Genomic DNA, 16,431 nt, shown 5'->3' with positions numbered 1-16,431 from the left:
GTGTGCTCACGTGATAGAGCGGCTGTGTGTATTTGCAGCCTCCTAGCAAACCAGCATTTCATCTCTGAGGAAGTTATCCCAGAGAGAAGTAAAGCAAGTGTGTAAGTTCATCTCTGAATGTTTGTAAAGCGTACCTACGTTAAGCTTAACAACCGATATATGGAGCGACTGCCTCTCTCTCCCTCCCTCCCTCTCCTGCCGCTACTTCCTGAAACTTATTAATGATCAGCTGATCGGCTTTTCTGTCGCGAGTCCGTCTCTCTTCTTTGTTTTTGGCCCACTTTGCACCAGAAAGAGGAAACCAGCGGCTGAACAACAGCAGCACGTTTAACCTTGATAAGCTGTCGTTAGAATTTATTTAATATTACTTTCTACACCAGGATCCTTTTCTACGTAGCTGACGGCTGGTAACTGTGCAGGGGCGGATCTAGCAAAGTTTAGCCAGGGGGGCCGATAGGGCATTAACAGGGAAAAGGGGGCACAAAGACATACTTTTCTTTCTTATTCTCATTTAAAATGTCTAGCTTTTAATAAATAATTATCTGAATCTTACACCCAAAGTTTTAATCTGATGTAAAATGTATAGAAGTCCATTACTGTATATAGTAACTGTTAAGTCTAATATACCCTAGTAAGCTATACTACTTTTTCCTTTGGGAAGATACCATCTGTGCAGTCTGCAATTCTGTAGAAGAAAGATGTTGAATCTATTTAATTATTCTTGAAAAATAATTTATTTCTGTGCATTGTTTTTTCACACTGCATCAAATTAAAGTTGATTACGTTGATTAAGCATCATGAGGTGGGGGGTGGTTCCCTTTTTTTTTTTTGCTGGGAGTTTGCAACCCTATTAGTTAGGTTGCTTAATATTTCTGCTAAGTACTCTTTAAAATACCAGAATAGGAAGGATGGAGTAGGTTTAAGTTTATTAGATTGATCAGTATTGCTGAACTATGAACCCGATGGTGTGTAGTCTTACCACTACACTATCCAGCTGCTACCATCCAGCTACACTATCCAGCTGATCATGCGCCTAATCACATGAGCCAAAGTGTGAAAATAGGTGTGCATGATTATCAGCGGAGATTTCAGGTGAAACCATTATGAGACTAACTGAGACCAACTGACGCAAGATGTGAGTGGGAGTTAAGGCGTCTGGGAAGGCGTCTTGTTTAGAAACCACAACATTTGGTTCCGGGTCACTGCTTGTGTGGTCGACCGGCCAGTCAGCTGAGCAAATTTGCCTTCTTTTTCTAACTTTAATGCTCTTTTCGTTGTTGTTTTTCGCTGTCTTCTATGTAGAATTTGTATTCTTTTCCTCATTTTTGTGATTTTCGTTTGTTGTTTCCGACACTTCAACATGACCCCAAGGCTCACCTCATCCAGCTGCGGCTGCAGCTCGGCCTCCGGTTTTTCTGCTCCGCTCCTACGGATTACTTTCCCAAGGAAATACTCCGTGGACATGGAAATCGAAAAACTCACAAAAACAAGGTAAGCAGGAGGGGATTAAAGAAGAGTGGGGTGAGAGTCAAACTCAGGAGGAAGACACACAAACAAGGAGCACTTGCGTCCATTATCTTTGCTAATGTGTGGTCCCTCCGCACCAAACTGGAGAAGCTGAAAGTCTGCGTCAACCACTTGCACGAGTATAGGACTGCCTCCGTTCTGGCATTTACGGAATCGTGGTTAAACAAGAGCGATGACGACAGCATGCTGCACATTGATGGCTTTTCACCACCCCTTCGTCTGGACAGAGACCAAGAACACACCAGGAAGCAACATGGTGGTGGCATGTGTCTGTATGTAAACAACAGCTTTTGCTCTACAGTCACTGTGAGAGAGAAGCTGTGCACTACAGACATCGAGCTCCTGGCTGTTTCTCTGCCCCCGTACTACCTCCCTAGAGGATTCCCACAGGTTTTCATCATGTTGGTTTACATTCACCCCAGAGCTGATGCAGCTAAAGCCACAGCGTACATCACCAACACTCTGTACAAACTGGAACAATTATCACCTCCTCTCTCTCTCCTGGGTGATTTCAACCACTGTTCCCCTGACAAGTCGCTAAAAGGATACCAACAGTATGTAACATGCAGCACATGTCAGGGGAAGACTCTGGATAAATGCTATGGCTCTGTACCAGATGCATTTAAAGTCCTACCCCTCCCCCCTCTCGGCTCAGCAGACCACCACACCATCCTGCTGGCCCCTGCTTACACCCAGTCATCAAGAGGATTAAAAAGGTCACCAAAAACATCAAGCAGTGGACAGCGGAAAGTATCCTTACCCTAAAAGGATGTTTCGAAGCCACTGACTGGGACAGCCTTCTTTCTCCCTCTGATGACATCAACGAAAAGGTTGACATTCAATTCAATTCAATTCAATTCAATTTTATTTGTATAGCGCCAAATCACAACAAAAGTCGCCTCAAGGAGCTTTATATTGTACAGTAGATAGCACAATAATAAATACAGAGAAAAACCCAACAATCATATCATATGACGCCCTATGAGCAAGCACTTTGGCGACAGTGGGAAGGAAAAACTCCCTTTTAACAGGAAGAAGCCTCCGGCAGAACCAGGCTCAGGGAGGGGCAGCCATCTGCTGTGACCGGTTGGGGTGAAAGAAGGAAAACAGGATGAAAGACATGCTGTGGAAGAGAGACAGAGATTAATAACAGATATGATTCGATGCAGAGAAGTCTATTAACACATAGTGAGTGAGAAGGTGACTGGAAAGGAAAAACTCAATGCATCATGGGAATCCCCGGCAGCCTACGTCTATTGCAGCATAACTAAGGGAGGATTCAGGGTCACCTGGTCAAGCCCTAACTATATGCTTTAGCAAAAAGGAAAGTTTTAAGCCTAATCTTAAAAGTAGAGATAGTGTCTGTCTCCCGAATCCAAACTGGAAGCTGGTTCCACAGAAGAGGGGCCTGAAAACTGAAGGCTCTTCCTCCCATTCTACTTTTAAATACTCTAGGGACAACAAGTAGGCCTGCAGAGCGAGAGCGAAGTGCTCTAATAGGGTGATATGGTACTACAAGGTCATTAAGATAAGATGGGGCCTGATTATTTAAGACCTTGTAAGTGAGGAGCAGGATTTTGAATTCAATTCTGGATTTAACAGGAAGCCAATGAAGGGAAGCCAAAACAGGAGAAATATGCTCTCTCTTTCTAGTCCCTGTCAGTACTCTTGCTGCAGCATTTTGGATTAGCTGAAGACTTTTTAGCGAGTTTTTAGGACATCCTGATAATAAAGAATTACAGTAGTCCAGCCTGGAAGTAATGAAGGCATGAACTAGTTTTTCAGCATCACTCTGAGATAGGATATTTCTAATTTTAGAGATGTTGCGCAAATGGAAGAAAGCAGTCTCACATATTTGTTTAATATGTGCATTGAAGGACATATCCTGGTCAAAAATGACTCCAAGGTTCCTCACAGCATTACTGGAGGCTAAGGTAATGCCATCCAGAGTAAGAATCTGGTTAGATACCATATTTCTAAGATTTTCAGGGCCGAGTACAATAAACTCAGTTTTATCTGAATTAAGAAGCAGAAAGTTAGCGGCCATCCAGGTCTTTATGTCTTTAAGACATTCCTGCAGTTTAACTAATTGGTGTGTGTTACTTGGCTTCATGGATAGATAGAGCTGCGTGTCATCTGCATAGCAGTGAAAATTTATGCTATGTCTTCTAATGATGCTGCCTAGGGGAAGCATGTATAATGTAAATAGAATTGGTCCTAGCACTGAACCCTGAGGAACACCATAATAGACCTTAGTGTGTGAAGAGGACTCTTCATTTACTTGAACAAATTGGAGTCTATTAGATAGATATGATACAAACCACTGCAGCGCAGTACCTGTAATGCCTACAGCATTTTCCAATCGCTCTAATAGGATATTATGATCAACAGTATCGAACGCTGCACTAAGGTCTAGCAGGACAAGCACAGAGATGAGTCCACTGTCAGAGGCCATAAGAAGATCATTTGTAACCTTCACTAAAGCTGTTTCTGTGCTGTGATGAGCTCTGAAACCTGACTGAAACTCTTCAAATAAGCCATTCCTCTGCAGATGATCTGTTAGCTGTTTGACAACTACTCTTTCAAGGATTTTTGATATGAAAGGAAGGTTGGAGATTGGCCTGTAATTAGCTAAGACAGCTGGGTCTAGAGATGGCTTTTTAAGTAAAGGTTTAACTACAGCCACCTTGAGGGCCTGTGGTACATAGCCAATTATTAGAGATAGGTTGATCATATTTAATATTGAAGAATTAATTAATGGCAGGACTTCTTTAAGCAGTGTTGTAGGAATGGGGTCTAAAAGGCACATTGATGGTTTGGAGGCATTAATTATTGAAGTTAACTCAGAACGATCAATTGGAGAAAAAGAGTCTAACTTAACATCAATGGTACTAAAAGTAGCTGTAGATAATATTACATCTGTGGGATGATTATTGGTAATTTTTTCTCGAATGATAAAAATTTTATTTCTGAAGAAGTTCATGAAGTCATTACTAGTTAACATTAAAGGGATTGTTGGCTCAACAGTGCTCTGACCTTTTGTCAGCCTGGCTACAGTGCTGAAGAGAAACCTGGGGTTGTTCTTATTTTCTTCAATCAGTGACGAATAGTAAGATGTTCTGGCTTTGCGGAGGGCTTTCTTATAAAGCAGCAAACTATTTCTCCAGGCTAAATGATGATCCTCTAAATTTGTGACACGCCATTTCCTCTCCAGCTTACGAGTCATCTGCTTTAGGCTACGTGTTTGAGAATTATACCACGGAGTCAGGGACTTTGGATTTGAGGCCTTAGTTTTCACTGGAGCTACAGTATCCAGAGTCGTACGTAGTGAGGAGGTAAAATTATTAACAAGATACTCGACCTCTGTTGGAGTAGCGTTCAGATAGCTGCCCTGCTCTATGTTGGTACAGGGCATTGAAGATGATAACAGTGGGTGGATTATATTCTTAAACTTAGTTACAGCACTTTCAGAAAGACATCTACTTTGATAAAGTCTACTCTCCATTGCTGTGTAATCAATCATTGTAAATGTAAATGTTATCAGGAAATGATCAGACAGCAGAGGGTTTTCAGGAAACACTGTTAAATGTTCAGTTTCTATGCCATATGTTAAAACAAGATCTAGAGCATAGGTGTCAAACTCTGGCCCGCGGGCCAAATTTGGCCCGCAGCCTAATTACATTTGGCCCGCGAAGCTATACCAAATTACTATTAGAGCTGGCCTACTGGTATTATACAGCTAATATATATATTGTTTAGTATTAAGCTTTGCTTGTTCCATATTCAGTTTTTCAGCAAAATGTGTTTGAGTCCATAAGAAAAGATTCATTCTTATATCTGGAGGAATAAATATATTTCAATAAATATTAACGTTAGCCCGCGACTTTGTTCCAGTTTTGAATTTTGGCCCACTGTGTATTTGAGTTTGACACCCCTGATCTAGAGTGTGATTAAAGTGGTGGGTGGGTTCTTTTACATTTTGAGAGAAGCCAATTGAGTCTAATAACAGATTAAATGCAATGTTGAGGCTGTCATTTTTAGCATCTACATGGATGTTAAAATCACCCACAATAATTATTTTATCAGAGCTGAGCACTAAATCAGATAAAAAATCTGAGAAATCAGAGAGAAACTCTGTGTAAGGCCCAGGTCGACGATAGATGATAACAAGTAAGACTGGTTTCTGAGTTTTACAGCTGGGTTGGACAAGGCTAAGCATCAGGCTTTCAAATGAATTAAAAGTCTGTCTTGGTCTTTCGTTAATTAATAGACTGGTGTGAAAAATTGCTGCCACACCGCCCCCTCGGCCTGTGCTTCGAGGTTTCTGGTAGTAAGAATGACTCGGGGGTGTTGATTCATTTAAACTAACATAATCATCCTGCTGCAACCAGGTTTCTGTAAGGCAGAGTAAATCGATTTGTTGGTCAATTATTAAGTCATGTACCAACAGAGACTTGGAGGAGAGAGACCTAATATTTAATAATCCACATTTCACTGCTTTACTCTTTGGTTCAGATGTGGATTCTGTATCTTTCTTTTTTTTTTATTTTTTATGTTTAAATTGTTTATTGCTAGTTTTTGGTTTGTTTTTTGTCTTTTTGGGAGCTGACACAGTCTCAATGGAGATGGGTTTTGGGGGGGGTAGCAGGAGGAGAGAAGCTGCAGAGAGGCGTGTAAGACTGCAACTCTGCTTCCTGGTCCCAACTCTGGATAGTCATATTTTGGGGGGTTTAATAAATTGGTCCATATTTCTAGAAATGAGAGCTGCTCCATCCAAAGTGGGATCGATGACGTCTCTCCTAACAAGACCAGGTTTCCTCCAGAAGGTTTGCCAATTATCTATGAAGCCCACATCGTTTCTGGGACACCACTCAGACAGCCAGCAATTTAAGGAGAACATGCGGCTAAACATGTCACTCCTGGTCTGATTGGGGAGGGGACCAGAGAAAACTACAGAGTCCGACATTGTTTTGGCAAAGTTACACACCGATTCAATATTGATTTTAGTGACCTCCGATTGGCGTAACCGGGTGTCATTACTGCCGACGTGAATTATAATCTTACTGTATTTACGTTTACCCTTAGCCAGCAGTTTTAAATTTCCTTCAATGTCGCCTGCTCTGTCCCCTGGAAGACAATTGACTATGGTTGCCGGTGTCTCTAGCTTTACATGTCTGAGAACAGAATCACCAATTACCAGAGTTTGACCCCCGGTGGGTGTGTCGCCGAGTGGGGAAAAACGATTAGACACATGAACAGGTTGGTGGTGTACCTGGGGCTTCTCTTTAAGACTATGCTTCCTCCTCACCGTCACCCAACCCCCCTCATTCCCCAGCTGCTTGGGGTCTGCCGGGGAACAGCTAGCGGGGCCTACGCTATCTTCGGCTGCACCAGCTGCAGGGGCCTGGCTAGCTACGGGTGAATGAAGGGTGCGAAGCCGAGTCTCCAATTCAGTAATCCTGGCCTCCAGAGCTGCAAATATGCTACATTTGTTACAGGTATCATTACTGCTAAAGGAGGCCGAGGAGTAGCTAAACATCTGACACAATGAGCAGGAAAGTGCAGGAGGGACAGGTGAAGAAGCCATGCTGCTAGCGAGTCAGCTACGAGCTAAGCTAAGCGAGCGAAACAGTAAAGAGACAGTGAGTGAATACTTTGGCTATAAATTAGGTAGTGAGCACACAGAAAGGGTGCTTCAGGTGAAGCACGTTAAGATTATACTATGAAAAAGGGAAGTATCAAAAGATTTCAATTAAATTGCTAAGCAGAAAAGCTACTCAGAAACACCACTGTGTTTGAGCAGGAACAGGAAGTGATACTCTACCACAAAGCGAGCGAAACACCAAGTGACAGCGCCACCCTAAGACGGATCATGGTGACATCATACATCTCCTTCTGTGTTGACAACATTATCCCCTCAAAAACAGTCTCCATCTACCCCAACAACAAACCCTGGATCACCAAGGAGCTCAAGGAAATCCGTACTAAAAAAAAAAAAGAAAAGAAAAGAAAAAAAAGGAATTTTCTTCACCGGCTCTGCACTGGATAAAAAAAGAGGTCTCACTCTTCACTTGCATACCCACCACGGAGGCAGTGGAGACTGTGAGAAAACGACTACAAGAAGACAGCTCCTTAGAAGACAGGACCAAATTCACACCCGAAGAGATTTGCACACTGTTAGACCTCTGCCTTACCACTACATATTTCAAATACAACGAGGGCTTCTACAGACAAAAACATGGCTGTGCCATGGGCTCCCCCGTGTCACCTATTGTAGCCAACCTTTACATGGAGGAAGTGGAAAGAAAGGCTCTTCGCTCTTTTAAAGGGAGAGTACCCAGCCACTGGTACAGATATGTAGACGACACCTGGGTCAAAATCAAAAGACAAGAAGTGGAATCCTTCACTGCGCACATTAACGCCGTGGATAAAAACATCACGTTCACCAGGGAAGACACAAAGGACAACTGTTTGCCTTTCCTGGACTGCCCCATGCACATTGAAGAGAATGGCAACCTCAATATTGAAGTTTACCGGAAGCCCACACACACGGACCAGTACCTCCTCTTTGACTCCCATCACCCTCTGGAACACAAACTTGGGGTAATCAGGACCCTACACCATCGGGCAGAACATGTTCCCTCTAAGCCTGAAGGGAAAAAGAAGGAACACACATGTGTAAAGGAAGCACTCAAAACATGTGGTTATCCTAATTGGGCATTTATAAAGTCAGCAAAGATGCACAGCAAAGAAGATCAGACACCAGTGAGGGAGGATAAGAAAGACAGATGCAACGACATTGTCATTCCCTATGTAGCCGGTGTATCAGAGAAACTCAGGAGAGTTTTCTCCAAGCACGACATCTCAGTGTATTTCAGACCCAGCAACACACTCAAACAGAAACTGGTTCACCCGAAAGACAAAACTCCTAAACACAAACTTAACAATGTGGTGTATGCTGTACAGTATAGCGAGGAATGCCCAGACCTCTACATCAGAGAGACCAAACAGCCACTTCACAAGGTGAAAGATTACTCTTTCAAGGATGGCAACATTTACTTTTTGATGATTTGAAAGAGGAGTGAAAGAAGCATCTATGTCCACTGTGAACAGCCATGTTTGAACAGAGGGCAGTGCTTATGACACCAACTGTCTGACATCTATAATCCAGTTTTCTTCTCCAAGTTTAGTGATAAATCTGCCTCCACATCTTTACCAACTAGAGCACAGTAACACTCCAACAATGCTTCAGCCACAAACTTGCTGCTGCACATTCAAAGTGCAGGAAATACTCACTGACAGCAGAGCTACATAGTTACAGACTCACACCAACAACATTGAGCATGAGCTACATTAGCTGTTAGCTAGCCTTCCTCAGAGTTATAAGGGTCGACGTGAACATGACTCTGATCTGAATACACAACACTAAAACCCCAAATGCTTTTATCTAAAGGTCACAGACACAAAGCATCTTTACAGCGGTGGTCATGACTACTACATGCTGCCTTTGACACGTCAGCCATCTTACTGTAAAACTTTCTCACTTTTCCTGTCCACCTTAAAAGTTTGTCTAACTTTGACCTGCTTATCTGCAGTGGACTTCATCATCACACTAAGGGTCGAACCATATCACATCATATCAAATTTATTTGTATAGCACATTTAAAGACCAAAGTACACCAAAGTGCTTTAGAGTAAAACCATGATACAGATAAAATCACAATATAAAATATAAATTACAGATATCAAATAATTACATAATATAAATGCAGAGCCAGATTAAAAAAACACACTAATTAGCCTTAAAAGCAAGGTAAAACAAGTACGTTTTTAGATGTGATTTAAAAGATTGAATAGAATCTGATGTGCGAATGTCAAGAGGAAGATTACTCCAGAATTTGGGTGCGGCAATGGCAAAGGCACGGTCTCCTCTGGTCTTCAGCCGAGACCTAGGTTGCACTAAGAGCAGTTGACCCAATGATCTTAGTGCTTTCTTAGGGCTATACAGACAAAGGAGATCCGCTAAGTAATCAGGTGCCATATTATTTGGGATATTATATACGGAAACAATAAGATTTTAAAATCGTTTCAATATTTGATAGGAAGCCAATGTAAGTTGAACAGGGGTGATGGAATCATACCTTCTAGTGCCGGTTAAGAGACGTGCTGCGGCATTTTAGACGAACTGCAATTGTTGAAGGTCTGAAGATAAGAAGCCCAAGTAAAGAGAGTTACAATAATCTAGTCTTGAAGTGAGAATGCATGAATAAGTTTCTCTAGATCTCTGCGTGGTATATAGGGTTTAGTTTTAGAAATTTGGCATAGTTGATGGAAGCCATTTTTTACCACAGTAGGCACCTGTTTATCCAGTTTGAAGGAACTATTAATAAAAACTCCAAGATTCCTAACAGCATCAGTGAGGTGAATACCAACAGGCCCAAGAGTACCAGTTAGTTGTCTCAGAGGCATATTTCTATCAAAAACAATAATTTCCATCTTCTTTTCATTTAGGGTAAGATAGTTACATGATAACCAGTCTTTGACATCCCTCAAACAATCAAACAGAGGATGTAGTGAAGATGAAACATCCCCAGTCAAGTGGAGTTAGATTTGAATATCATCAGCATAGCAATGAAAGAAGACATTATGTTTTTCAAAAATGGAGCCCAAGGGCAACATGTACTGGGAGAACAACACAGGACCCAGCACAGAGCCTTGAGGCACACCACAGTGAAAAGGGGCAGAAGAAGAGGAATGTTTTCCCATCCTGACAGAAAACGACCTTTTGGCAGCCTTCTGAACTTATATCGGCTTGTATGCAGAATGTCGAGGGATACCTGAAGTTTATCTTTTTTCCATCTCCTCTCTGCTCTACAACATTCACTTCTAAGAGCCAGGATGGATTCATTTAGCCAGGGTTGGCGAGAGGTTTTATAGTGTTTAGGCTTTACTGGAGCCACAGTGTCCAGAATACAGGAGCAAGTAGAAATGAAAGAGTTGACGAGGTCATCAACCAGGAGAGCTGCATTACTTACATTACATTACAACAGGCAGACTTAACAAAGGCTGCAGAGAAATCGGCAAGAACCTCAGGATTAATCATACACACAAGGCACAGTGGACCCTTCGAATTCAGTTCCATATTGCATAACTCAACATCAAACATGACCGGGAAATGGTCCAAAATCCCAGCATCATTAATGTCCACGATGCAAATATCCAGTCGATATGACAAAACCAAGTCAAGTGTATGGCCTTTAATGTGGGTTGGGTTTGTTACCCACTGAGTGAGATTAAAAGAGTCAATAAGAGCCAAGAAGTCCTGAGCCAATAGGTCCGCCTCAAAACATATATTAACGTTAAAATCACCAGTAGGGCTGGGCTATATTATACCATTCACGGTAATACCGGTACAATGTTAGGCAACGATAAGAAAATGAAATATTGTGATAGAATATGGGTAAAACACGCATGCGCAGTGCCTTTGTTTTCATACGCACATCTTCCATGAAAACAGAATTTATTACATTTAACGGAGTTAGAAGTTAGCAGGAAGTTAGCAGAAGTTAGCTCACTAGTTTCGCTAGTCACCTAACCATGATATAGCATGTTCTGACTGAGAGATTTCTGAAAAAATTCAAACGTACAGCTCTGCTATCACTTCCAACATAAATGAAGACAGGAAACTAAACAGCAGTGACATTTGTAGGGTTACTGAAGTTGGGCTAGGTGGTATATAATGATGTGCTACGTGATCTCTAGCGACACAGCTATGTTAGCATAACATAAACAGTGAAGTTGGAGGATGAACGCTAACATTTTTCCACTCGATAAAAGTTAACGTGAAGGTTCCTGATGGTTAGAGAGAAATGCAATCGCATGGCAGGATGCTGTAAACGGACCAAACTTCAGTCAGGAGAACAACTGATACAATCCATCCACAATACGAGGTTAGTCATTAATATACTGCAACAACATGGGAATAGAGCAGCTGTGATAGATTACAGCATTAATGAATCAATGGTACAGAAGTGGAGGAAGCACTAAGAATGAGTTGAATAAAGTTTGATTCATCTGACTGCTTTGTTTCGCTTAATGTGCCTTATAATCCCGTGCATCTTATGGTTCGAAAAAAATGTAATTGACTTTTTTATTTGGCACACTGCAGTTTAATGTTGCAAAGCACCTCTTTTTAAATTTAGTGGATATTATAAATGGTTATGCTCAGGATATGTCAGCCCATTTCTACTGGAAATGCCTTTTGGTTAAACTTTCAGCAAAGAATTTGCATTTGCACTATTAAATTTTTATATAGCTTTAATGCACATAAAAAAAAACAGCTGCTTGTTTAAGTGAAAATAAATGGATGGGTGTTTTTTGTGCTATTAAAGTTGTGGAGTTGTATTTCGTCTTGCAGAAATTATATCGTCAATTATATCGTTATCGCAAATTTTCAAATATATATCGTGATATATATATTTTGGCCATAAAGCACACTTAAAACCAAGGGTATGCCAAGGTGCTTAACAAGTAACATAGAGAATAAAAGGAAGCTAATAGAAATAGGACCAAAGCAAGTTCTAGGTATGCAAGCAGATAGCTGTCATTGATACATAGGAAAGCAGCAGATACAGAACAAAAGGAATTAAATGAGCATAAAAGGGCATAATATAAAATCAAAAAAGAAATGTTAACTACAGGGAAAGGCAAGATTGCATAAGTGGGTTTTTAGTCATGATTTAAACAGTGCAATAGAACCAGAGGCGGGGATATCAAGAGGAAGGTTATTCCACAGTACCGGGGCAGCCAGAGCAAATGCACGGTCACCCCAAGACTTCAGCCGAGATCTAGGTTGCGTCAGTAGTAGAGTGGCAGATCTAAGTGTTCTAGCAGGTATATGTGGCCTGGGAAGTTCACTAAGATAACTCGGCACTAATTTATTAATAGTTTTGACTGTAAGGAGTAGTATTTTAAATTGAATACAGTACTTTATGGGTAGCCAGTGCAAGCCAGCTAGAACAGGAGTAATAGAGCAAAATTTCCTGGTACCAGCCAAGAGGCGGGCCGCCGCATTTTGGACTGTTTGCAGTCAAAGAAGAAGAGAAAAGGGAAGACCGTAGTACAAGGGATTGCAATAATCCAACCTGGAGGTCACAAAAGCGTGAATAAGCTTCTCCAGGTCCTCATGCGGAACATAATGCCTACCCTTAGACATAAGGACAGTTGGTGGAAGCTAGATCTCACTACAGCAGACACTTGCTTATCGAGTTTGAGCGAGCTAACCAGCAGTACACCTAAGTTACTGATATAGTCACAGGAAGAGCTAGCAAAGGGACCCAGGGCAGCACAAAATTGGACACGAGGGATTTTACTGTTGAACACCAAAATCTCAGTCTTCTTATCATTTAAAACGAGAGAATTACTCAGGAACCATTCTTTGACCTCATGAATGCATACTTGAAAGTAGTGCAGGGACACAGCAAGGGCATCAGTAAGTTCAAAATAGATCTGTATGTCGTCAGCGTGACATTGTATTTTTCAAAGATTGTATTTGCTCCCTGTAGGCGCAACGGGAAAAGAATAGGGAATAAAACTGATCCTTGAGGCACACGGCAACAAACCGGTACAGAGGAAGAGGAGAAGGTGCCCAAGTTAACCTAAAAGGACCTGTCAGCGAGGTATGATTTAAACCAGTCAAGGGCAGTGCCTCTAATACCCACTGTGTGCTCAAGTCTTAATAATAAGATGTTATGGTCCACCATATCAAAAGCCAAAGAGAGGTCCAATAAAACTAGGACCATAGAATGTTCAGTATCAGTAATTACAAGAATATCATTAAGAACTCTAACCAACACTGTTTCAGTGCTATGCAATAGCTTCAAATCAGATTGAAATTTCTCAGCAATATTGTTCGTGTCCAAGTATGCCTGGAGCTGGGAGAGAACTACAGGGAGTGCAGAATTATAAGGCAAATGGGTATTTTGTCCACATCATCCTCTTCATGCATGTTGTCTTTCTCCAAGCTGTATAGGCTCGAAAGCATACTACCAATTAAGCTTATTAGGTGATGTGCATCTCACCTAATATGCTGGGAGGTTTGGGAGGTGCAGTTTCCCCCTCCAGGGGCAAGGGTACCTAGACCTGGTTCTTAGAGTACGCTTGGGGAGTGTGATTGTGTGTACAGCGTCTCTTTATGTCTGTCTCCACGTTGGTTGAGTGTGGAGTAATTGCTTATGAGAGCATGAGGGTGGGAATGGATGCTTGTATCTGTGTGTGCCTGTATGTCTGTGTCTATATGTCAGGTTGGGTATCAGATGCCACCTCTCTGGGGACACCTCAGGCCCTCCAAGGTTTGGAGGCCTATCTCCCCCCTCCACTTCCCCTGCCGGTGGCAGACGGCCTCAGACATCGGTGCGTTGGTGGTTCTTTGTGTCCGGGGATGGGCGCCCAGGTACACACCGGCTCACTCCTTGGCAGCTGCTTATCGGGGCTTGGAGCCTGGGGCTCGCTCGGGCCACTTCGGAGGTGGGGTGCCCTCGGCCTCTCGGCCTGGGGCTTGGTCACTCAGGCACAGCTGGCTGCCGGCGGAGCTCATGGGCGCGTCACTGCAACCCCCCCTGGCTTCTGCTCCGTGGCTGCTGGGTGACGCCTCATCTGGGACTCTCCTCAGCTCTTTCTGGGATAGTGATGCGGCTGCCCCTCTGTTGGTCTTCCTTGGTCTCTTGTGTTCTGGGGGCCTCTGGATGTCTAGAGTTTTGATCTCCTCCATACCTGCTTCATGCCCTGGAGGACGGGGCAGTGGTCCACCACACCCTCTAGCAGATCATTACATAAAGGAACCTTTTAAGTACAAACGCACTCATGCTCACAGGTGTTCACACGGGTGCTCACACACACAAACTACACCCTTTTTGACTCCTACCTCAAAGTACACTGTGCGCTGTCGATCTTACCTGTCGATCTTACGTGCTGCACAATAATGTTTAACATTTAGTATTTACTGCCATATTCCTATATATCGTTGTGATGTTGTTTATTCTATTACGCTCATTTTCTTCTGCTTGTTTTCTTTCTTCTTTCTCAACAGGTGATCCAGGTGATCGATATATATGTATTTTTTGTCTGCTTATTCTGTTGTTTTTTGCCCCTTTTTCCCCCATCCCTCTTCTAAACTGTTTTTCTTTCCCTCTTTCTTTCTCCCCTTTTCTTTCCCCCAGTAAAGTCCGTCCCGTATTCAAAAAATGAAAATAAAATAAACAATAAAAGGTGAATCAAATTGACCATTACGGTCAAGGCTGTGATGGTCCATTTGGTAAAGTAAATCCGTTGGGCATCTTTCTTTGATGTAGTAGACAATAATTCTGATGGCAAAAGAGCCAAACGGGACAGGTAAAAAAAACATAAATAAAATTTAAAAAAAAAAAAAAAAAAAAGGTGATGTGCATCTCTGTAATGAGAAGGGGTGTGGTCTAATGACATCAACACCCTATATCAGGTGTGCACAATTATTAGGCAACTCCCTTTCCTTTGGCAAAATGGGTCAAAAGAAGGACTTGACAGGCTCAGAAAAGTCAAAAATAGTGAGATATCTTGCAGAGGGATGCAGCAGTCTTAAAATTGCAAAGCTTCTGAAGCGTGATCATCGAACAATCAAGCGTTTCATTCAAAATAGTCAACAGGGTCCTAAGAAGCATGTGGAAAAACCAAGGCGCAAAATAACTGCCCATGAACTGAGAAAAGTCAAGCGTGCAGCTGCCAAGATGCTACTTGCCACCAGTTTGGCCATATTTCAGAGCTGCACCATCACTGGAGTGCCAAAAAGCACAAGGTGTGCAATACTCAGAGACATGGATGGCCAAGGTAAGAAAGGCTGAAAGACGACCACCACTGAACAAGACACACAAGCTGAAACGTCAAGACTGGGCCAAGAAATATCTCAAGACTGATTTTTCTAAGGTTTTATGGACTGATGAAATGAGAGTGAGTCTTGATGGGCCAGATGGATGGGCCCGTGGCTGGATTGGTAAAGGGCAGAGAGCTCCAGTCCGACTCAGACGCCAGCAAGGTGGAGGTGGAGTACTGATTTGGGCTGGTATCATCAAAGATGAGCTTGTGGGGCCTTTTTGGGTTGAGGATGGAGTCAATCTCAACTCCCAGTCCTACTGCCAGTTTCTGGAAGACACCTTCTTCAAGCAGTGGTACAGGAAGAAGTCTGCATCCTTCAAGAAAAACATGATTTTCATGCAGGACAATGCTCCATCACACGTGTCCAAGTACTCCACAGCGTGGCTGGCAAGAAACGGTATAAAAGAAGAAAAACTGATGACATGGCCTCCTTGTTCACCTGATCTGAACCCCACTGAGAACCTGTCATCATCAAATGTGAGATTTACAAGGAGGGAAAACAGTACACCTCTCTGAACAGTGTCAGGGAGGCTGTGGTTGCTGCTGCACGCAATGTTGATGGTGAACAGATCAAAACACTGACAGTATTGAGGAGTACTTGGTGAGGGCTAGTTCTTTTAGGTTCAGCATTTAACAAGATGGTGTATCGGTCAGGATACAGGAAGGAGGACAACAGGCTTCCACTTTGCTGGATTGTCACCGCCAGCTGTTTTATTGCCACCTAGATGCTCAGTGTTGCCAGCAGTCTGTAGTAACAAACAAATTGCCATGAGTATATAAATATATACAGAAACAGCTTCACTAAGATAAACATAAATTAGTAAATGAAATAAACCAACACATCCATCTGAATATTCACATAACATAACATATATGATTTGAACTATGCCAATCTTACATCTCTTGCTCCGAACACAGAAAGGACACAATTGAACACAGTGAGAATGCCATACATAGCCGAAACATCCACTCTAACTGTGAACATAAGGACTTTGGCCC

The sequence above is a fragment of the Pelmatolapia mariae genome, linkage group LG3_W, assembly GCF_036321145.2.
Source record: "Pelmatolapia mariae isolate MD_Pm_ZW linkage group LG3_W, Pm_UMD_F_2, whole genome shotgun sequence".
NCBI lineage: Eukaryota > Metazoa > Chordata > Actinopteri > Cichliformes > Cichlidae > Pelmatolapia > Pelmatolapia mariae.
The sequence above is the reverse complement of the archived record's forward strand: the minus strand, read 5'-3'. Positions refer to the sequence as shown.